This window comes from Argiope bruennichi, chromosome 4 (genome assembly GCF_947563725.1).
Source record: "Argiope bruennichi chromosome 4, qqArgBrue1.1, whole genome shotgun sequence".
Classification (NCBI taxonomy): Eukaryota; Metazoa; Arthropoda; class Arachnida; order Araneae; family Araneidae; genus Argiope; species Argiope bruennichi.
Window position 1 is genome coordinate 135,700,253 of NC_079154.1, and position 21,484 is coordinate 135,721,736.

Below are 21,484 nucleotides of genomic sequence, written 5' to 3' on the forward strand. Positions count from 1 at the left end.
TTGATAACAACTGATTGTAAATAGAATATCAGTACTAAATTCAGTGATAGTATTCGGAGAAACTTCAAGAAATTTACAAAATTTATAGGAAATACCTAAAACATATACGTATATTAAAATTTTACATAATAATATAATTTGCTTCAAACATATTTGGATATTTTTGGCAATTGAAAATTTTCTTTCTTTCTTAAAAAAATAGTTTTAAAGGATTATTTCATGTAGGAGTATAAAGGAATTTCAGAAAAATATTCAAAATTTAAAATAGAGGCCTGAATTTCAAATGGATTCATAAAGATAAGGATGATAATGTATAAAATCATCACATTATTTAAATTTCGATTTTTATTCCTGCTACAGTGTGATAGTTTTATTTTGCAATAATTCTTACCAAAATTTTGTGAAGAAATGTTTTGAAGCAAAATTTTGGCTGTGTTGAATTTTAAGAAATATTCTGAAGATAATTTTTGTAATTTAAAACAACACTTCTTAGGTGAAATGACATAAATTAAATTTTTTCCAGCTATATATCAAACCTCTATGTGATGAAACCGGTTTATCGCTTATAAAAGAACAGAATGTCAAACTTTAAAATTATCTAAATTTGTGTTTTCTCATTAAATAAATTAATAATAATTAATAAACTAATAATAATGTTAACTAACAATAATAATAATTAAATTTAGCATATTTCTAAATTGATTTTTTAAAACAGTGTTTAAAGTAAGAACCCATTGCTTATTTTTTTTATCAAAGAATTTTTAACTTTTAACAGACTTGTATTTCTTTTTGGCGTTAACGGAGAAACGTATCTTTTTAAACATTCTGAGTTTTAATGTGGGATGGAAAGCGCTTGAAGCCAATATTATTTCATAAAAATGAATATTGAATGAATAATTTCAATTAATTGACTGCAAACTGTAGTTGAAACTATTTACGCTGGAATAAATTCAGTATTTTTAATAATGAAACAATTATTTCTTCCCTCGTTTTTTTTTAAATAAATTCTCTAATACAAATTAATTATTTGAGTCCAGAAATATTGAAATAGAATTTTAAATATTCGAATTATTAGGTATATCTCTGAATATATACAGTGAGTCACAAAATTGAGTATACACCTAAACGTGTTACGTATGTTTTTACCTAACAAGCTGCATTTTGTTACGAGAAAATCGCGTTTGTTTACTGTTAATATTATTTGTCCTCCACTTTCAATGAGTAAGGAAAGGAATCGCGAAGCTGAATTTATTTTTAAAAAACAATAAATAAATATAACATTTAGGGAAAAGACTGCACCACAAAATGGAATATACACCTTTATTAATTTCCATAAAAATAGTAAATTAATATTTAGTCTCAAATCCTTTTGCCTGGATCACAGCTCGCAATTTTTTAGACATGGATTCCATCAGCTTTTTTGTTGTTTTAACCGAATTTTTCCCACTCTTTTATTAAAACTTTCTTTAGATCCTCTTTACTGGACACATCACGTTTATGGAAAGATTTTTTCAACTGAGCCCATAAATTTTCTATGATACTTGAGTCTGGATATTGGGGTGGCTTCTGTTGTTGCTGCATGTAGCGGTACAACAAATAAAACTTGACTCTTTTCACAGTATGTTTCGGGTTGTTGTCTTGCTGGAAGACGAAGTTTGACCCAAGTTCTACTTTGTCGGTGCTTCCTTGTAACTTATTCTTTAAGATATCAAGATATACCATACTAGCTATAAAACCATCAACAAAGACAAGTTCTCCTACTCCTCCTACTGCCATACAGCCCCAAACAAGGACGGGTCCACCTGCATACTTAATAGTCTTTACGGTATTCCTAGGATCTAGTTCTTTTCCAACTTCCCACCACACTTTATATCGTTCGTCGTTTTTACACAGATTGAATTTGCTCTTATCGGAGAACAAAACAGTGTTCCAGAATGATTCCGGATTTAAAATACGATTTCTTTCATAAGGAAGTCTTTTTTTTCTATCTATTGACCTAACTAATGAATGACTTTCTTCTTAAAATACAGCCGTGAAATCATGTGTAATGAAGATCACGTCCAACAGTTTCAGCTGAAACGCCTTTTCTAATTTCTGAGGACCTTCCGTAATGTCTCTGGATAATGAAATATTCCTTTTGCAAAGATATTCAACACTTAAAACCCATGATTCAGATCATGGTTGAATGGATGATTGAGATCAAAATCTCAATCATCCATTCAACTTTGAAGTATCGGTAATTTCATTAGTGAAGTGGTATTTTGATACTTTATGGAATTGTAAAAGGATAACATTTTATATTAGGATAGAATTAAAGTCCCACGAGTAATAAATAATAATGATTATATAATTCAAATTATTTCTCTATAACAGTAATATCACAAAAAAAAATAATTTTTAATAGAACTTGTTCTTGGTGTATATAAAAGTATAAATAATTTACTAATGATTTTTAAGTTTTAATCATTTCCAAACTTTTTTTTCCGTTACTAAAAATTAGAAAAAAAAATGATGTTCTAATTTCTTTAATTTAAAAAAATGAGTATAAAACTGCAGCTACTATTTAAGTGATTGACAAATTGGTATAAAAAATTAGAAATTATACTATTTTAACTTTTTAAATATATGTGAAACTTTTTGATTCTTAGCGTTTTCATCAAAATAACGTAATTTTTAAAAAAATTTTAAATAAATAAATTTAATTTAATTTCACAAGCATTTCGCTGGAAACACCCTTATTTTTTCATAATATTAGGTTATGTTTAGTTGCAAATTAAATTGTGTGAAACAGTCCTTTTATGAGTATTGAATTCTGAAAAACTGAGATTTCACTCTTCGTTTATTTTTAAAAATATTTTCAAGATATTGTCTTTTTTTTCTATCTTCATTAATAATAAAAAGGAATATGTGGTTCTCCTGGTGCTCTTCATATTTCAAATTTATTTTACATGTATTCATTTCATTTCCTTTCTATAAATAATGCACTTAAATTATCTTAAACTTCCACAAACCAGAAACAGTCCGCATTGCTCAGGGTTTCACTACTATTTTTAAATACTAGCTATATTAAAAGCTATATTAGTTATATCTAAAAGTTATACTAGCTATATTTTAAATACTAGCCAGCACACATTCATAAAATATAGTTGAAGTTTTATGGAGAACATTTAAATTCGTCAAAGATTTTATAAATTAATTAATATAGAATTAGATAACAACACTTTTTTGCCTCGAAATACCAATAATTAGTTAAATTTTAAATTCATTTGTAAAGTTTTTAAAAAATGCAACTTTTAACTTAAATTTCAAAGAACTATGCTTCTAGAATAAAAGTTGAAAGGAAATGTTAGTCATAAAGTTGAATAGCTTCATCGTATTACATAAGTTTAAATATATTTAGATATAAATATAGCAAAATTGTAATACGATATTCCATAAATTATTAATGTTATTTTAAATTATTTACTATTGAAGACATTCTAAAATGGAAAGAATTGAATTTGAATATTCTTGTAAATTATTTTGTATGGAATATTGAATTAATATTTATGAAACTGTATCTAGGGATGATTTATATTAGTGGGTGTATTCTATGCTTGATGTGCTCTTTCTGCTTACAGATTAGACCCAATCATTATATTTAAAAAAATATGTAATATGTAAAGTTAATTTTTTAAATATGATTTACAGTACTTCGTTTGTTTAAAATCGTATTTCACAAAACACTGTATACATTTCTGAACCATAATTATGAAATATTGTAAATTATTGTAAATATTTATTAAGTTGGTTAAAAATAATTTTTTTTTAGATTTTATAACTATATTTTAAATCATTGGTTGTTGTTTTTTAAAATTGAAGTAAAAAATAAATATAATCCTTCAGTCTATTGTTTCCTACAGAAACATTTAATCTGACATATAAATATAAATCCTATCTGATCCTACCGATCTGAAATATAAATCTTATCCGGATTATCTGACAATTTCCTCTTATACGAAGCATGATCGAAAAATTATCATCGTCTGAAAACACGACCATGCACAAGCGATTCAATAATACTAAAAAAGAGAATTCAAGTGTTGGAAAGCTCCTTAAATAAAATGATACTCTTTATTAAAATTTTAGTCGTTTATAAGCAGAAGCTATATGCGAAATGGTACATTTTATGTCTTTCTAAAATATAGAGTCTGCGCTTAGTAATAGTCACCGCAATTTTTCTGAAAGTTTAATATGTATGCCATATTTATACTTTTTAAAAATATGGCATTTTTGATATTCTCTTCATAATTCCTTTGTCTGTATTTAAATTTTAATGAATTATCTCAACATGTACAAATGTTATTTAGATAGCGCAGAGAACGATCTTTGGAAGATTGTCTAGACCATTCAGATAAAATATTTACTTTAAAATTGTTAAAATGAAAAATTTAAACCATTTTGAAATATATTCGGAATAAGTATTAAATATATATACGGATTTCTATTAGACAGCCTTTCATCTATTAATGAATTGTTTTCATTCCATTTTAATGCTTGAATAATAGAATAATAAAAATTGTTTCAAACTGAGCCATAAAGAAAATTTATTAAATATTTATTTTCTTCCAAAATTTCAAATGCTATTATCGTAAAGAACAATTTATTTATTAATTAATGTTTAAAATTGGGAAGAAAGTTACTGCGAATGAGAATAGTATAGAGATAAAAGTATTTAGCAATTAACGTTCAACATTTGGAAGAAAAGTTTTGCTGAATGAATAATGCTAAGAAATTATATCCGCTTATTAACCAAAAATATTTTTAAAATTTCTATTTGTTTTACACATGAATAGATAATCGGTTCACAAACAAGTTGGATAACAGAACATCTCGACAGAACCATTTTATCACTGGACAAAGAATACAGTTTCAAAAAACGAATTTACTTAAGCATTGTTTGTTGGGACCATCACCCTGACATAGATACTGAAGGAAAGTAAAATACAAAAGGGCTTCGAAGAGCAGTGAAATCAAAAAAGGAAAAGATAAACGTGAATCTAATTCATCCGTGTAAACTGCCTCAAATCAGATCTTCACAGATGTATTCGAAACCTTTTTGTGTTCAAAGTGACTACATTTGTGTTTTTCAATTTTTACAAGTTAGAAGAATTTTGTAATAATGTAAAGTTTGTAAACAAGTTCCAAATTCGTGCTTACCACCTTCACCGGACACAATATAACACTTCTCGAAAGAGGCATGTACTGTCAACAGTAAGTGATAGTCACTCCATACCATTTCTGTGCGACGAGAACCAATCGCTATTTTGGGACCTTCTCAGCCTCTTATTTGAGTTCCCCGCAGGACGAATAAAGGAGTAGGGAAAACAGAGAGGAAAAAAGTTCAATTCCTCCGTAAAAAAATTGCGATAATCTGAACGGTTTATTAGATGATTTCAAAGCTTAAAAGGATGTCTGACATTTAAATGTGTGGAAATGAATCAATGTAGATGAAGTTGGAAATGGTATAAAATATTCACTAACGCAGATTTTAAGACTTATCGGACATAAAACGTGTATTCTTTCTTTCTTGTCTCTCAGAAAAGCATAGAAAACTAACAAAAATCCCCAAATTAATGAAAGACTAACATAGATATAGAGATCGCATAAAAAGTCTTGATTTATACAGGTTCATTTCGAGGAATGTTCATTTATAATTTGAGCATAAGCATAAAAAATGACAAAAAAATCAATGATTAGCGACTGAAAGCTAATGGTTTAATTCACCATAACATGAGAAGGAGTGTAATGAATAGTTTTGGTACGGATAACTTTCTGCCCCAAAGAAATCTCGTTGATTTAATTATTGCTGTAGGGTGCCACAAAGGGTTCAAAACATCAGACAAACTCAGTGAGTTCTGACGATGTTTTTAAGAAGACAAATTCTTCTTAATGATGGTAGTAAACTTTTTTCCAGTAAAAATATTTTTATAAGATTATTCTAAAAAGTGCTATAAATTATAAGAAGTATATATAGCTATAAATTATAGGGGTATTATGCTAATGAGAGTGTTGTTGCTTTGATCGATTGTACTTTTGACTACTTCTATCGCCAAAATTTTCGAATTCGAAATTTTATGGAATCTCCGAATTTTACCGATTTTAAGCTTTATTTATTAAGATCAATTCTTTCCATCCGGCTGTTTGAATATAAGTAGACACGACTAGTACAGAACGAAGAGAGCTAGAAGGATGGAATGAAATACACAGATTTAACATCTATATTGTAGATTCCTATTGAATTTTAGGTCAAATCCAACAAAGGAATTGCACATTGAAAAGCATGTAAATGAGACAACTGAAAAACGCAGTATCAAATTTGCTATGTAATTTTATGGCTATAATTTTGCACTAAATTTTGGTTTCAAATGGTTGGGGGGAAACCCGTCTAAAACATAAATTGACCTTAATTGGAGAGAGTATGTGAGAAAGTTCTAAAGAGACGCTTGTTATATTTATGTTTCTTAAAAACTCGCATGAAAGTGTTCTGTATTGAAACTTTCTCTAAATCTATTTTGATATGTCGTTTTAAAAAAATGTTATAAATCTACTGAAAGATAATTTTTATTGTGCTAAAGTTGTGTTTGATATCATTGTTGGAAGATTCCATTGTTCAAACTTTTGTGGTGTGATGTATTCTAACTAAAGAATTGACTCCATTGCATTTAATTTTTAAAAATCAATGATTTTTAGGTAAAGAACATTAATCACTGCCTTTGTTAGCATACTTGTAACATTCCCTTAAATTCAATGAGTACTGTAGGATAATTTTCACTCCGCTTTTACAGTTTTTATTTCCACATAACATCTGAAAAACACCGCTGATCCTATTTTCATCTCGGAATAAATGTGTTTGCAAATATCAACGTTATGCTTGGGACACTTCAAGTGAGCATTTCTTCAAAGAGATATTAAGAGACTGCACAAATTATCCTAACTTTGAAAAACAGGCGCTTTGACAGAAAAGGAGGAATTTTGAGATAGAATGATTAGAAAAATTAGAAACTTGCAACTCATAGGAATTATGTCAACTCAAGTTTTAGACGTTTAAATTTCGTAAGCACATATGAAAGCAACGACAATGTAAAAACAATACATCAATATTCGTTAACTCATGAGTACTAGCTTTTGACATTTAAATTTCAAATTGTGTCTTAAAGCAATGACAGTATGCCAATATTCATGAATTTTTCCTACTCTCCTAAAATTAATATTTGAAAGTAAAAGTTTTAAACATTTGTTTGTGAAAAGTCTAACTAGATCTACCATTTAATGAACGATGACAGTGGAAAACAAATTGTATTAGGAAATAGTTTGATTTGCGTTCTATTTAAACCCTAGCTTATTCTGTGCATACTGAGAAACTAAGCAAAATTATAAAGCGCATTTGTTTAAAAATAATATAAAGGCGACATGTTCGAAAGCGGCGATAATTTAAAGATTTATGTGAGCGATCATACCATGACAGTGCAATGAATATTAATTCTAAAAATATGACGACCTATTTAAATAAAAGAATAAAGTTTAATGGATATTATAAATTTTTTTTTCGCTGGAAGTTGTTCTTGAAACATATCTTAATAATTCTTAAGCATTCGTACAGAGTTAATGCTTAAAAATACAAAATTATTGTCGCTTTTATTAAAAGGTTAACATTTGTAGTTATTAATCTCATCTTGCTACAAGCTTAAAAGAATAATTCTTTTTTCCTTTTCTAAATACCACTTGTGCTGGAAAATGTTTATTGGGGGGGGGGGAACAAATGAAAGATGATTTTAAAATACATTCATATGATTCTTTTATTTTGAAAGTCCATTTAAAAAAAAAAATTAGAGATAATGGTAGTTGTAGATAAAACTCATTATGATCTTTTTATGCGTAAACAATTTAAAAGTAAAAAAAAATAGATTTTAGTATTTTGGAGATGGAAGTTTCATTCTTAACAGTATTGAAAATCTGTTTATTTTGAAAGTGGTGCAAGTCCATCTTAGATTGAAATTATTTTTGACCGAATATATTACGGCAAAATTTAGCTCCGGTTGCTGTATAGTGAAGCAAATGTGGCCGTTTGATATCATGTCTGAAATCTAGGGTGTTTCTATCTATCTGTCTTTGATGATGTAAATCGGTGGTTGTATAGTATTTCATAAATAATAAAAAACATATTTTAATTTTGTGTTTCGATAATAATGTGTTTACTTCCAACACCGATTATTCAGTCCAGTGAAAATGAAATAAATATCATTGATCACAAATCTTTGTTGTCCGGACATTCAATTTTACCGAACTATCGTGATTTTGGAGTGGTAGAACTGGCAATCCGGAAAACCAGTTCCTTGTATATTCCCCAGGATTACTATAAAGTAATACGAAATTGTCTAAAATGTAATAAATGTTTAATACGTGAAATGAAATGTGGATATTTATTTTCAACCCAACCTCTTTAGAAAGCGGTTTTAAAAAGAAATAAAAATACCGATGGAGAAACCGTGAAATGTTTAACTATATGCTGGATCAGATTTAAAAGCGATGCACCATACAAAATGTTCTACAAAACTTCGATAGAACGAGACGCTGAATTTAAAATTATCGATTTGCGAATGAGGAAGACCAAGTAATTTCAGAAATATAAAATTATCTTTTATGTATGAAAAAAGGAGATCTATTGCATCTGAAAAATGCAAGGACATGATGGATTCATTACCATATATACCTCCTGTTTATCATGATGATTTTCAAATGTCGATGTCATGATGTTTTAAAATGTTAATAAAATTCAATTTAATTATACCTACGTATGAACTGCAAATGTATAATTTCATTGAAATTTTTAATAAAACTGAAATACAAAATATTCTTTCTACAAAAATATTCTTTGTTTTGTTTCACTTTTTATCAAATGATTAAATATTTATAAATATTTGAATATTATTTTGTTTTTATTATTAAAAAAAAGGCTGATGCAACCAGAATATATCCCAATCAAATGAACGTTTACAATAATTCATTAATTTTGAAAGTGAGGCAAGTTCATTTAGTTATAATAAATTTTTTTATGTTTTTAGTCAGAACTGTAAACACTATTGGATTATAAACTTACATTATCTGATACCACAATATATATATATATATATATATATATATATATATATATATATATATATATATATATATATATATATATATATAAACATATCCATTAATACTTACCAGTATTTTTAAATTTATTGACATGCAAACCTTTAAATATCTCGCAAAAACAATAAATAGATTTGCCCCATTTTCAAAATAAATGGCTCATATTATTCAATCAGGAACCATCTACGATATCCTGTTAACGAAATTATTTTACGTTGAAATTGAGATTTCATTCTCCTCGTTGCGTATTGGCTTTAATGGCTTAATTCACAACGTTTTCTTAGTTCAAGAAATCATGAATTTGGGTAGTTTGTTCTGATATATATATATATATATATATATATCACTATGTACTATAATACTTGTTGCCGCATCACCAATTGCTGCTTTTGCAAAATCGTAATCGAATATCTCCCTCGTTAATCGTCTTTAGCTTGAGTTTGAAATACATAGTTTCATACAGATGTTAACATTCGAATGGTAATATTTATATAATGGTAACTACATTATATAAATGGTGTTGTTTAAGTTTTACAAGAATGATATGGATATTTTAGAATACTGTAGTCCCATTAAAACTATTAGTACAGTGTAGTATATTCTTAATACAGTATAGTTATTTCTTTTAACACTTACAAATATTGTATCAAATTTGATATTATATCTAATGAATCTTAATAAATATAGTATAAATTTGATATTTGAATTTCAGCTACTAAACAATGGTTCTCGTTGAAATCTGTGATCTTTTTTAAATTTAGTTTTTGTGTGATTTTTGTGGGCGAATGCATCATTTCTCACTGCAAATGGAAAAGCATCGTTTAAACAGCAGGAAGTCGGCTTCAAATATTCTTGAAAACAATTCATTAAAATTTATTTGTACTCAATCAGTGTCTCTCTCTCTCTCTCTCTGTTTTTTTGGTAAGAAGTAAATATTTAAGCGAAATCTTTCATGAAAAATATGTTCTTTCAAAAATATATTACTTTAAAATTGATTAAAAATATTGCTTGCAACATTCTTCTTTAATTTGATATTAAGAGAATAGTGAAAAATGGACGAAATTATGAAATCTTTTTATTCTTCTAATACCAAAATAATATTTATATTCAATTAAAATAGCGTCATAAAACATATCTTCGATTAAATGAATATTTGAAGGATTCAGAGAAAAAAGTACATTTTAATAGTTTTTCTCAGAGTTATTTTCTAATTAAATTTAAATACCTTTGAAATGCTCAAAATGTCTCCATCTTTGAGAAAATTAAATAAAACTGGTAATAAAGATTTAGATTAAACTTCAAAGAAATCTGGATATAAATTTTATGTTTCGAGATATTTTTAGATAATTAAAAGTCAATTTTAGTTTAGAAAAACACAAAATTCTTAGGAAAATGCCGTGCCTTCTGCATAAATGTATTTCTAAAAAATAAACTTTTAATTGGAATTACAAACTTACACACAGTTTTGCTCTAAATAAATTTATATGGAATAATTAGAAAAAAATTAAAATAGTAACAAATCACCTATAATATTTTAAAATTTAAATAAATTATATTCTTTAATTTTTTTAAAAAAAATAACATATTTCGTTTTTAAAGATATCTGGTGCATTTGCTTTTTAATGCATATGCTTAAAAAGTGTCGTAACTGTTGGTGAATAATTCACAAAAGTACTTTATAGAGTCCAATATCTAACTAAACTAATGAAGGTAACTGCTTACATTCGAAATTTTTTATTGCATTTCAAACGTCGTTACTTTCAGCATCAAAGGATTTATTGTGACGGAGTAAAAAAGGACTGTTATTTGGTGTCGATACTATACAGGCAAATATTGCTGTGAAGCAATAAGTCTGAGATAGAGCAGGCATGTGTGCGCCGGCTGTTATTTGGATTTTGTCGACGTAATTTTCTGATTATCTCAACATTCAATACATTTTCGGAGCTCCAGAATTCTTAATATTGAATATACTTATATACATTGTTAATAAAGTAATTTTACTGAAATAAGTAGATTTTTTAGAAGTATATTTGTTATCGAAACAATATATTTAACTTTATAAGAATTTCACTTTATAAAATAACATAAACAAATTGGGTCATCAGTTCAAATAAGGAAACTGGTTTCCTAAGTTAGATTACTTGTTCCCTAAATTTGACATTGTTTTCTTGAAACGCAATTCAATCAAAACCACTTCCATTCTGAAATTCACATAAGCTAGCAATGATTTTTTATGCCATATTTCGTTTTTTCTTTTTAATTTGAGCTGCAAAAGCATGTAGCCTTATTTTTGTCCTTTCTGAATTAAAATTTGTTTGATAACCTTTCATTTTTATTTTGTTTATATACATTGTTTTTGTTTTATTTTATCGCTTATTTATAAAGACAACTAGTACTTGTAATCGCTTTCTTAATTATGTCTCTGTTGTTGTTTCTTATGGCACTTGCCATGGACAAGCCCGCTGTTACGAAGACAGCGATTTAAGCCGGTGGGGGAGCGTCTCTTGTTTTTTTAGTGGCGCCAACTAGGGACAAGAGTACGACTTTGCTACTCACGCATCACTCATTCGCTTGCACAACCCCTTTTTACAGGGAGGAACATTCACACATCTCACATATAGAACAACGGAAGAACAACCATGCCCAAACAGGGACTCTAACACAGGACGCCCAGATCACGGGGAAGACGTGTTACCTCATGTCAGGACGCCAGCATTATGTCTCTACTACAGTATAACAGTCCCATTGATTTAAGCAACCTATTATAGTCAGTAATTATTAATCCAATCTGATAAAATTTTGAGTAACAATAACAAGAAAAAAAATTGAATCCTATTCTTTCAAATTGTTTTAATAGAATTATTATGGTAAATTGCAGCCAAAGAAATTTCATCTAAATAATATATAATATTTTGTTTTTTATTTTTTAAAAATGTAAGGACTAACTGTCTATTTTTAAAATATTTAATGTTGATATCTAAATACTTGTTCTCGACCTGAATAGCAGGCTTTTTGCAAAAAATGTTATCATGAAACACATTTACATCGCTATACGATAATTTGCTAATTTCACAGATCAAATATTTAATGCAATTGTAGTTACGAAAGCGATTTAATACAGGCGACATTCCAAATTCAGAAACTCCTCTTTAGATCTTGCCAAGAATTAACTAAAGCAAACCTTGGCAACAGTGCATGTGGTTTCTCTATTCCATATTCTGGTCTTAGAGATTTTGAGACGGATCTATTTTTGAGAGACAATCTTGGATTTTTTAAAATATTGTTTGATGCTTTGATGGATCTGAATGCCTTCCTTTCGTAGACAGATCCAATATTTCAATTCTGAAGAGATGAAGAAGATCACCCTTAGAGTTTCAGAATCATTATCTTCCAAGTGACAGTGGTTATCCTTACTGGAGGTACCCCAAAAGAAGACCAATGAAAGCATCCTCTTTAAGGCAGAAATGATGTTCAAAAGTAGTCTGAGAAAATTTTCGTAGGTAGCAAAAATTTCTTTAAAGCATATATCGACATTTTTTTTATGTATATTTCACTTTCTGACATTCCAGGTTCTTTTACAGACAGTGCTTTTTATTTGGGCTGTTGATCATGTAGCAAGAATTTTTACTTTCGTTTCAACTATTCCCTTTCCTAAATAATAGATTTGTAGAACAGTCATAAAAAATCTCTTCATAAAATTTTAATCTTGTGCATTACGATTCTAAAAGAAGATGCCAAAATGAGACAAACATTTGCAACTTCATCCCCAAACAACTTAATATAAAATTGTGTTTGTACTTTTTTTTATCTAGGTATGCTTATTAGATTGTTCAGTAAATGTATTAAACAATAATTTTAAACAAAATTGAATGGATTGAAAATGACATTTTTTACATGACACACAGAAATAATGCAGTTCAAAAAATATCTTCGTATTGATTTGTTGCGAATTGCAAACTTTTTTACGTGAAATGAACTACGAGATCTTATGTGTTAGAATTAAATGAATATACAGAAATGCTATACATTTCAGCTATGAGTAGAACAAGAAAACACTTTTACTTACAACAAAATTTTCATTTTTCCTAGAGCGAAAACTAAATTTTACAATGTATGTGTGGGTGTTGAGTGGGATATTGTCAAAACTATTTCGACTGATGCTATTGTAGTTTAATACATAGTTTAATATATAATAATACCTTTTGATACTTAAATTGAATATGATTTTAAAATATTTATTTTAATATTAAATAAATATAAAATGATGTATATAGAAATGGTTGTTAAAATGTTAGGAAAAATGACCTGTTTTAAATTAAAATATTCCTTAATAAAAGGCTATAGGGTTATCTTCCCAGCTCTTTGCTTTCGGTTTATTTAGTGCGTTTTAACGCTTATGAAAACCAATTTTAAGAGAAAGGCTCTTAAAGAAAAGGTTTGTTAATCCAAATAATAAATAAATTATTGCCAAATGGAACACTTTCTTTATAAATTTGATGCCGTTAGATTGAATGAAATTTTACGGGCAAATTAAATTCTTTCTAAAAACTTTTATTTGGCTTGTTTCTTATTTTCGGCGATAGAAATTATTTTATTAATTTCTCATATCCGTCTGCTCGAGACTGAAGAACACACAAATGTGAAATGTTTTATAGTTGTTTGTATCAGTAATAATAAAATATGTCAATACTCTTAACAACTCATTTCCCGATAATCTATTCATTTTAATAAATGTCAGCATCACGTACACGTTGCGCTATGCAGATGTGAGCTTTCAGAAAATTATTATATACTATGTATTTATACACGCTATTTCTGAATTTCTCTACATAATACTTCTGAATTTTGGCCCTATTTAGTGCTGAATACAAAAATAACTATATTTGAATGATGTAAAAATGAATGGATAATGAAGTTTAAATATTTATTAAAGGTGCTAGAAACAATTTAAATGTGAATCCACTATTATTTGTCAAAGAAAGCATTTTCGAAGAATGAACCCACAAATAAGCTTAATATGCACGATAAACAATATACAGAAAGTGATATTTGTAATGATTTTATGAAACATATTTTTGAAAAATCGTTTTTAAATAATGAAGATCTAATAATAGCTCAGTTATTCTATTTTCCTCTTGGGCGCTTCTATTCCGGAATGCAATGCAATTGCCCAAGAAGATGTGTTTTATAGCAAATTATGCATCTAATTTTGATGGATTATTAATATTGTTAAAATATTAAGTATGTCATATTTTATAACACAAATAAAATTTCAGTTTAATTAAAAATTGGATGCAGTTCTTTCAAATAAAATAAAGAACTTATAAATCAAATTTTTTTCATCTTTATTCTCAACTGAATGCCGAATTATGAAATTAATTTTCAGCATAGGCCGAAAATTACAAAATAAACTGAACGGAATACTCATTGCAGCTTAAATACATTTAAATTCAAATAGTTTTTTCAAAAAATCATTTAGAAACTGTAATGAAATTTTTTTAAAAATAAATTGATTTAAACAAAGTTTTGAAATATTATTTTAGACTTTTCAGTAAGGCCATTCTAACATTTTTGCCTTTTCATTATTTTTATTTTAAACTCATTTGCAGAAGATTTTTGCATTTCAAAAAAAATTATTTAAAGCATTTCTTTACTAAAAAAAAAAAAAAAAAATAACAAAACACATAATTCGTATCATTTAAATATGAAATAGCTATATAATATTAAGTTAAAACTTAACCAAGATGTTTATCTTTATTATTAAATGTAATTATTCTCTTATAATATATATTTAATAAAAAGTTGCTTTTCTGAATCCATGAACATATTCATCAGAATTACGCTGATGTCAAGATCCTCTTTAAACCAATTTATCTGATACTTTTCAAGTAATCATCAAGTGACTGTGCAACCGTTGGATTTATCTGTCTCTTTTAGATTACGGATAGAGAAATAAGTAACATCCTCGTCGAAAAGTGAGCATAATATCGACCGAAAAACTCTGGACATAAGAAGAACTGTATTAATAGCTCAAAGCTGTCTTTGTTTCTGAGCGTTGTTTTGTATTTTCTGCATTCTTGCACTTTGTCTTTATTTTGGGGTGCACTTTGTCTTTAATTTGGTACTGAAATATTTATTTGAATAATAATAATTTCTTAACTTTTTTCTAAAATATCAGTGGGAATACATTACTGAAATGATTGATTTCTAAATATTTTATTTTGTTTTTATACTACTAAATACTGAAACGACAAAATGATAATGAATACATTTAGACAAGTTGAAGAATCTAAAAATTTACGAAAAGTATTAGATGTATAAATATTTTTATGAACTAGTACCTTGTATTGTATTCATATATTTGCACGAACCAGAACTCACTAGTCAAGGTTATTGCTATTTTTCTGCTTATTTTATTTTGCCAATGTGAATCTTCAAGAATTTTTTAAGGTCTATCTTATGTCTTAGCGTACCAACGATGAACTAGATCGTCGAATTATTTTTTGATAAAGTAAGCAATTAGTATACTTAAGACTGATCAGACTGAAGAAGACGTAGTTTCCTAGAAGATCACATTTACGCATCGTCCCGAAAGATGTGAAACGCAAACTTCTAATACTGAATCAGAGACCCTAACTTCGTTAAAATTGACAAATTACAGCTAATTTAGAAAGCTCGGTCATTAGACCACACCAAATTTAGTGCCGAATATAAACTTCCTTGTCTGAAATTATATTCTAGGTGAATTTAGATAAGCTAATAATTTTGAATAATTGCTATTTGCTGATATAGATAATGGTCAGTTCTTGATGGTCATCATCAAGATTCATATCTCCACTCTGTAGTAGCCTAAAGTAATGCGATGAATTCAAAACGACGCTCATTGAAGTAAGGTCTATTATCACTCTCTTTGTCAAGTTCAGTTTATGATGAAGAATTATTCTATTGTAAAGAAGGATTAAAAGATTTTCCTGTAATCAGAAAATACCTAAATCTACCTTGCTAACTCTAGATGAGAGAAAGAAATCATCTGTAGACCTTTTTTTAAGGAAGTGGAAAGAAAACAGGGTTAGACTTCCATCATTACGGTCTAGTACTCAAGCTACATCATCAGCCATTACATTGGCCACTAACGATTTGACAGAATTAAATAGATTATAAAATCTATTGAATTATAGTACCAAAAATTTAATATTGGCTCTGTACCATGTTTTTAAATGTAATAGAATACGGAAATAAATTTTAGGGGAGGGGGAATTTGAGTTTCTAATTTATTTTAATTTTGTAACAAGAACGCGTGATTATATCATTCTTTTGATGTCATCTTTTAAATGATTGAGATATCTTCGTGTTTAAAATATGCCAAAATCTAGAGCGAAGCGTTTTCACTATTCACTAATGCAACTATTCACTATTCACTAATGGGGGATATGATGGATAGAGTAAAGTGTGACATCCATTCAGCTGCTTTTATTCAATTACGAGTGTATTCTATGCGAGATTTAAATATATATGCATCTAAACAAAAGTGCAATTTTTTTCAAATATTTTTTCATGTCCTTTTAATTTAATTTCCTGGCTTGATTCTTATTCTTTAAAAACTTAAGCAATATATTATTGTAGAATTTTAAATCATTATTTATGCTAATTGAAGTCTCGCTCATGATTGATAAAAGCAAAATTCCACTTAGAGATATAACGACATTATTTTAAAAAGAATTGTTAAGTCAGTTTTAATGTATTTTTCACATGTATTATAAACATAAGGGGGAAAGAACTGCTTAAAATTGCGAACTTCAAAAAGAAACAATATATTGATAATGGGGATTTTGATGAGCACGCAGAAGAGCACGTTTCTTTTTAATAAGTAAGTGTAAAAAAAAAGTTTGCAATCTCTTCGACACCCAACCCCTTGCTATTTCTTATTCTTGTTCACTCGGCATTTAATTTGATTTATGCGCATATATATATATATATGCAAAATTTCGTAAGATTTACTGGACAGTATTTAAGTACGTCAGTTCTAATTTTACAATTACATAGTTTTACAATTTTCTATTTCCTTTATTTAATTAAGGCCAATAAATAGAAAATTAAAATCAACGATATTAAACACTCCAATAACTACTGCTGGCTTCATCAATATAAACAGTTAAGTTATAGAAACATATATTTAAATATAAAGTAAATGTACTTTTTCAGGTATCATTGAGGGCATTTTATTACCAAATGAAAAAGATTCTACAGTAAATAAATATAGTCAGAAAAATTAGCACATTCAAAATGAAATGGAAACAAAGAATAATGTGTCATCTTAAATCGATAGTAACTTTTGTGCTTTGGGGATACTTAAACAATATTTCAAATTATATTTTATTTTACATTGCGTTAACAATATTGTATTTGAAAAAGGAAATAATAAAAAAAATGAAATGGAAAGTTTTGAAAAATGAAACGTTATTTCATTTTTCGGTTTGTATTTTTGGTATTTAACAGTTCATAATACCACTGGGTAAATATTCATAATCTTTTTTAAACTTTGTAAAACATAAATAAGAATAAAAAATATATAACTTTTTTTTTTCAATTACGTATCAATGGATATTACATTCTATGTTTATAATCAAAGAATAAAATATTTTAAGTTTATATTATTAAATTAAATCAGTGACCAAACTTTTACGTTATATTGAAATATAAATAAACGACATATCACATTTAAAAGTTAATAATAATACTTGAGTCATAAATATCAAGTTTTGTTGTGGATTAAAATTAATGAGATAAATGGGTGTTCCATTATAGCCGTTTTCGATTTATTGAATTATATTCATTAGTTCCAAGCATACGTTCAAGTTGCTATCGTATAGTATAATTATTTTGAATTTAAAAATAAGGCTGCATACTTGTGAAATTCTATTTTCAATGTGTTAAGAGGCATTAAAAATTTAATCGTATTGTCAGAAATGCACTCATATCTTTTTTTTTTTCAATTCCAAATTATCTTCTTGAAATCATTCATAAGAATTGAGTGGTATGAATTGACTGAAAACAGACTTTCTGTTTGAATTGCGTTGTCTGCTATAGAGATGCCGCTATAGTGTAGACTGCTACAGACTAAAAGATAAGAAGTGTCAAAACGTAAAAAGTGACAGACGTAATATATATATATATATATATATATATATATATATATATATATATATATATATATATATATATATATATATATATATATATATATATATATATATATATATATATATATAACATTATTTTATGTGAAGCAGAATGCACTTTGAAGACAGTGAAGATACTTTTAATTTTGTGATGTCGTTTTATTTCATTTTGAAGAAGCAGGCATATATACAAGCGATGAGCACGCAGGACGACACAGAAAAAGAATGAGGACAAAGCTCTTGGATATTTTATCCCTGGTCTTATATAACCTATGATTTTGATAGGAAAAATATTTCTTCACAGTGCTAATGTATTATGAGATTTCGATAGGGATATTCGTTACACACGTGAACAAGGTAGGGGAAACACAGGGAGATTTTAAAAAAGAATTTGCCTGATCAGCGGTATTTTATCTCTTCACGCGTAGTGTGGGGAAGTTAGTTTTAGCTGATTCAGCAGTTTAACAAAGCTTCTCTTGAATTAATTAAGTAGAGACAGTGGAATTGGATCGCGAAATAAGAGAATGAGCTTATTATGAGCTAAATTAAGATAAAAGCTTGGAAATTAATTAAATTGAAATTAAAGTTAAAATATCATTACATATATATGTATCAAAATAAAGGAAATATTTAAAAGGATGCCGTTTTACAATTATTTTGGACATTCAATAAAAGTTTTTGCATAACAATTACATCGCCAAGATAATGTAATAAAAACTCAGTGGTACATGGACAAAAGGTTGAGAACCTCTATCATAACACTTTGAGACAGGAAATAAAAATTATTTTTCTATTTCAAAAAATAATTTTTCAGATTTGGTTCTATGAAAAGCAAAAAGTCATGATAACACAGTCAAGCAGATACATTTAATCCTTCCTAAGAATTTCAATACGTTGCAACTGTTAAAACAGTATATTTCGACACATAATTTTGCTTTTCTAAAACAATTGGATCAGTATCTGAAAAAAAAGTTTTGGTTAATAAAAATAAAAATATGTTATGGTCTTACTTCATATAATGGCTAAAAATGAATTAAATATGGGATGGAACATTTAAAAAACTAATTAAACTTTAATTATAAAATTTGGGAGCATTGCCAATGAAAATTTTCTTCAATAATACTAAAAGGAAATTAACATGAATAATTGACACACAAAAATAGCATACTCAACTTTTACAAATTAGGTGTTATAAAATATTACACATTCGAAGAAACATACCATAAATTTCACTATGCAGAATAGATTTCTTCACCGGAAAGATTTTGCTGTATTAAAATCAATTAATTTGGTATTAAAATAAAGTAATCAGAAATATAAACAAACTTTTCTAAGAAAGGGTAATTTTTCTTTTTTTCTTTTTGGAATCTAGAGTATTATTAAAAAGCGATAAACAGAGTTTACTCTTATATAATACATATATATTTAATTGTTTTAATGCATATTATTTATAATTTTGTCATTTTAATATAAATTATTTTTAATTTAATCATTTTATGTATATTAATAAAAATAATAAAAATATATCTTAATGGAAACGCCAATGAATTGTTCCTCTTCTATTAAATAAAAGTTTTAAATATTGTTTTTTTTTATTATTCTCTCGGCTTTTCATTTTAAGTTACTATGTCAGAGACAAATTTTATATAAAATATTTCTAACTTAAAAAGCACAATGTTTTCATTCTGAATTTTTAATAAAACTTTTAATCAAATTTCAGGAATTTACAGTCAATAATAATGTTCCTATTTCACTTCAGTTTTAAATTAAATCTCTGCTTTATATATTCCACTTATCAAGAATCCGATATTAAATTCAATACTTATTCCTTTCAAAGTTGAAGAAATGCAAGTTTTTATTTTTTAGAAAGCACCATGCATCTGAATAGTTCAGCATCCGACTCTTACGAACTTCTTTTATTAAAAAACATTCTTTAAAAGCGTTTCCTTTGTTATCGTTATTCAGAAAGCAATTAAATGTCTGGAATAACAAACACATTCAAAGAAAACATCTTCAAATTCTTAATTTGGAATGATTTCGATTATTAAGAAATACGCAATAACTTTAACAAGAAAACATATAACCATTATGAACAGCATGTTTAAATACTGCATTCTTCAAATTGTGAGTACCTTTTATCACATTTTCTTTTTCTTTCCTGGTATATTCGTTTCAGAAACCACGCTTTCGGAACATTTTTTTTTCCTCAAGGAAATGACACGCAGGGAGTTGAAAGAGTTCTGAAATATCCAACTATCCGTACACACACATGCAATATTAATTTGTATTATTCATAAACCTTTTAGAATATACCGCAAATCAACAAATATAAGTAATATTTTCTTACATATTTCTTTGTAAAAAATGTCCGTCATCTCCATCGTCTTTCATCTTCCTTCTTTTATAATGAAAACAATTCCAAAAGTCGGCAAAATCTTTTTGTTATTTCTAATGGAGAGAAGTTTTTCCTTGTGGTAGGTATTTATCAAATGCTGATGATTTAGAAATTTCGTATCTATGAATTTATACGCCTGAAGCAACAGAAAGATACTAGTAAGTGGGAGTGCTCCGTCTATACGTTTCTCGCGTACTCTCTCATAAAAACTGATTTTTATTTTAGACGTGTTTTTACCAACTGATTAACTCCAAAATTTGACACAATGCCAACATTTTACTTGCGCATCATATACCAAATTTTGCATATTTAAGTTATTGCGCTTTTAAGTTACCGATTTTTTCATGCTTCTAAAAGTATAGACTAATAGATGGCCAATCTTTTGTTATAGTTGGCTTAAAATTCAATAGCTGTATAAAATGTGAATGCTTCATTTGCCTTCAGTACTTTATCTAACTCTCTTCATTTTGTATTCCTATCTAAACTTACATGAGAACAGCCGGACACATAAACTTCCTCTTAACGGAGTTTGATCAAAATTTGATAGACATCTTCAAATTTGGTATAGGAACCATATACCAAATTTCATCTGTCTGGATCACAGCGTCTTTGAGCTATCTTTGTCACAGATAGACAGATATTTTCCAAACATGTGTTTTTCCGAACTAGAACGTGGAGTTTCGTCACAAATCTCGAGTCCATTTTTTTTGTCTTAGGCCGTTACAGTATTTTT

At 27.5% G+C, this 21,484-nt stretch overlaps 1 protein-coding gene across 1 annotated transcript in view; it reads right to left on the bottom strand.

Moving 5' to 3' along the window:
- LOC129966465 (PDF receptor-like) overlaps positions 1–21,484 on the bottom strand; it is a 139,911-nt gene that overhangs the window by 116,975 nt on the left and 1,452 nt on the right. The window lies entirely within an intron of this gene.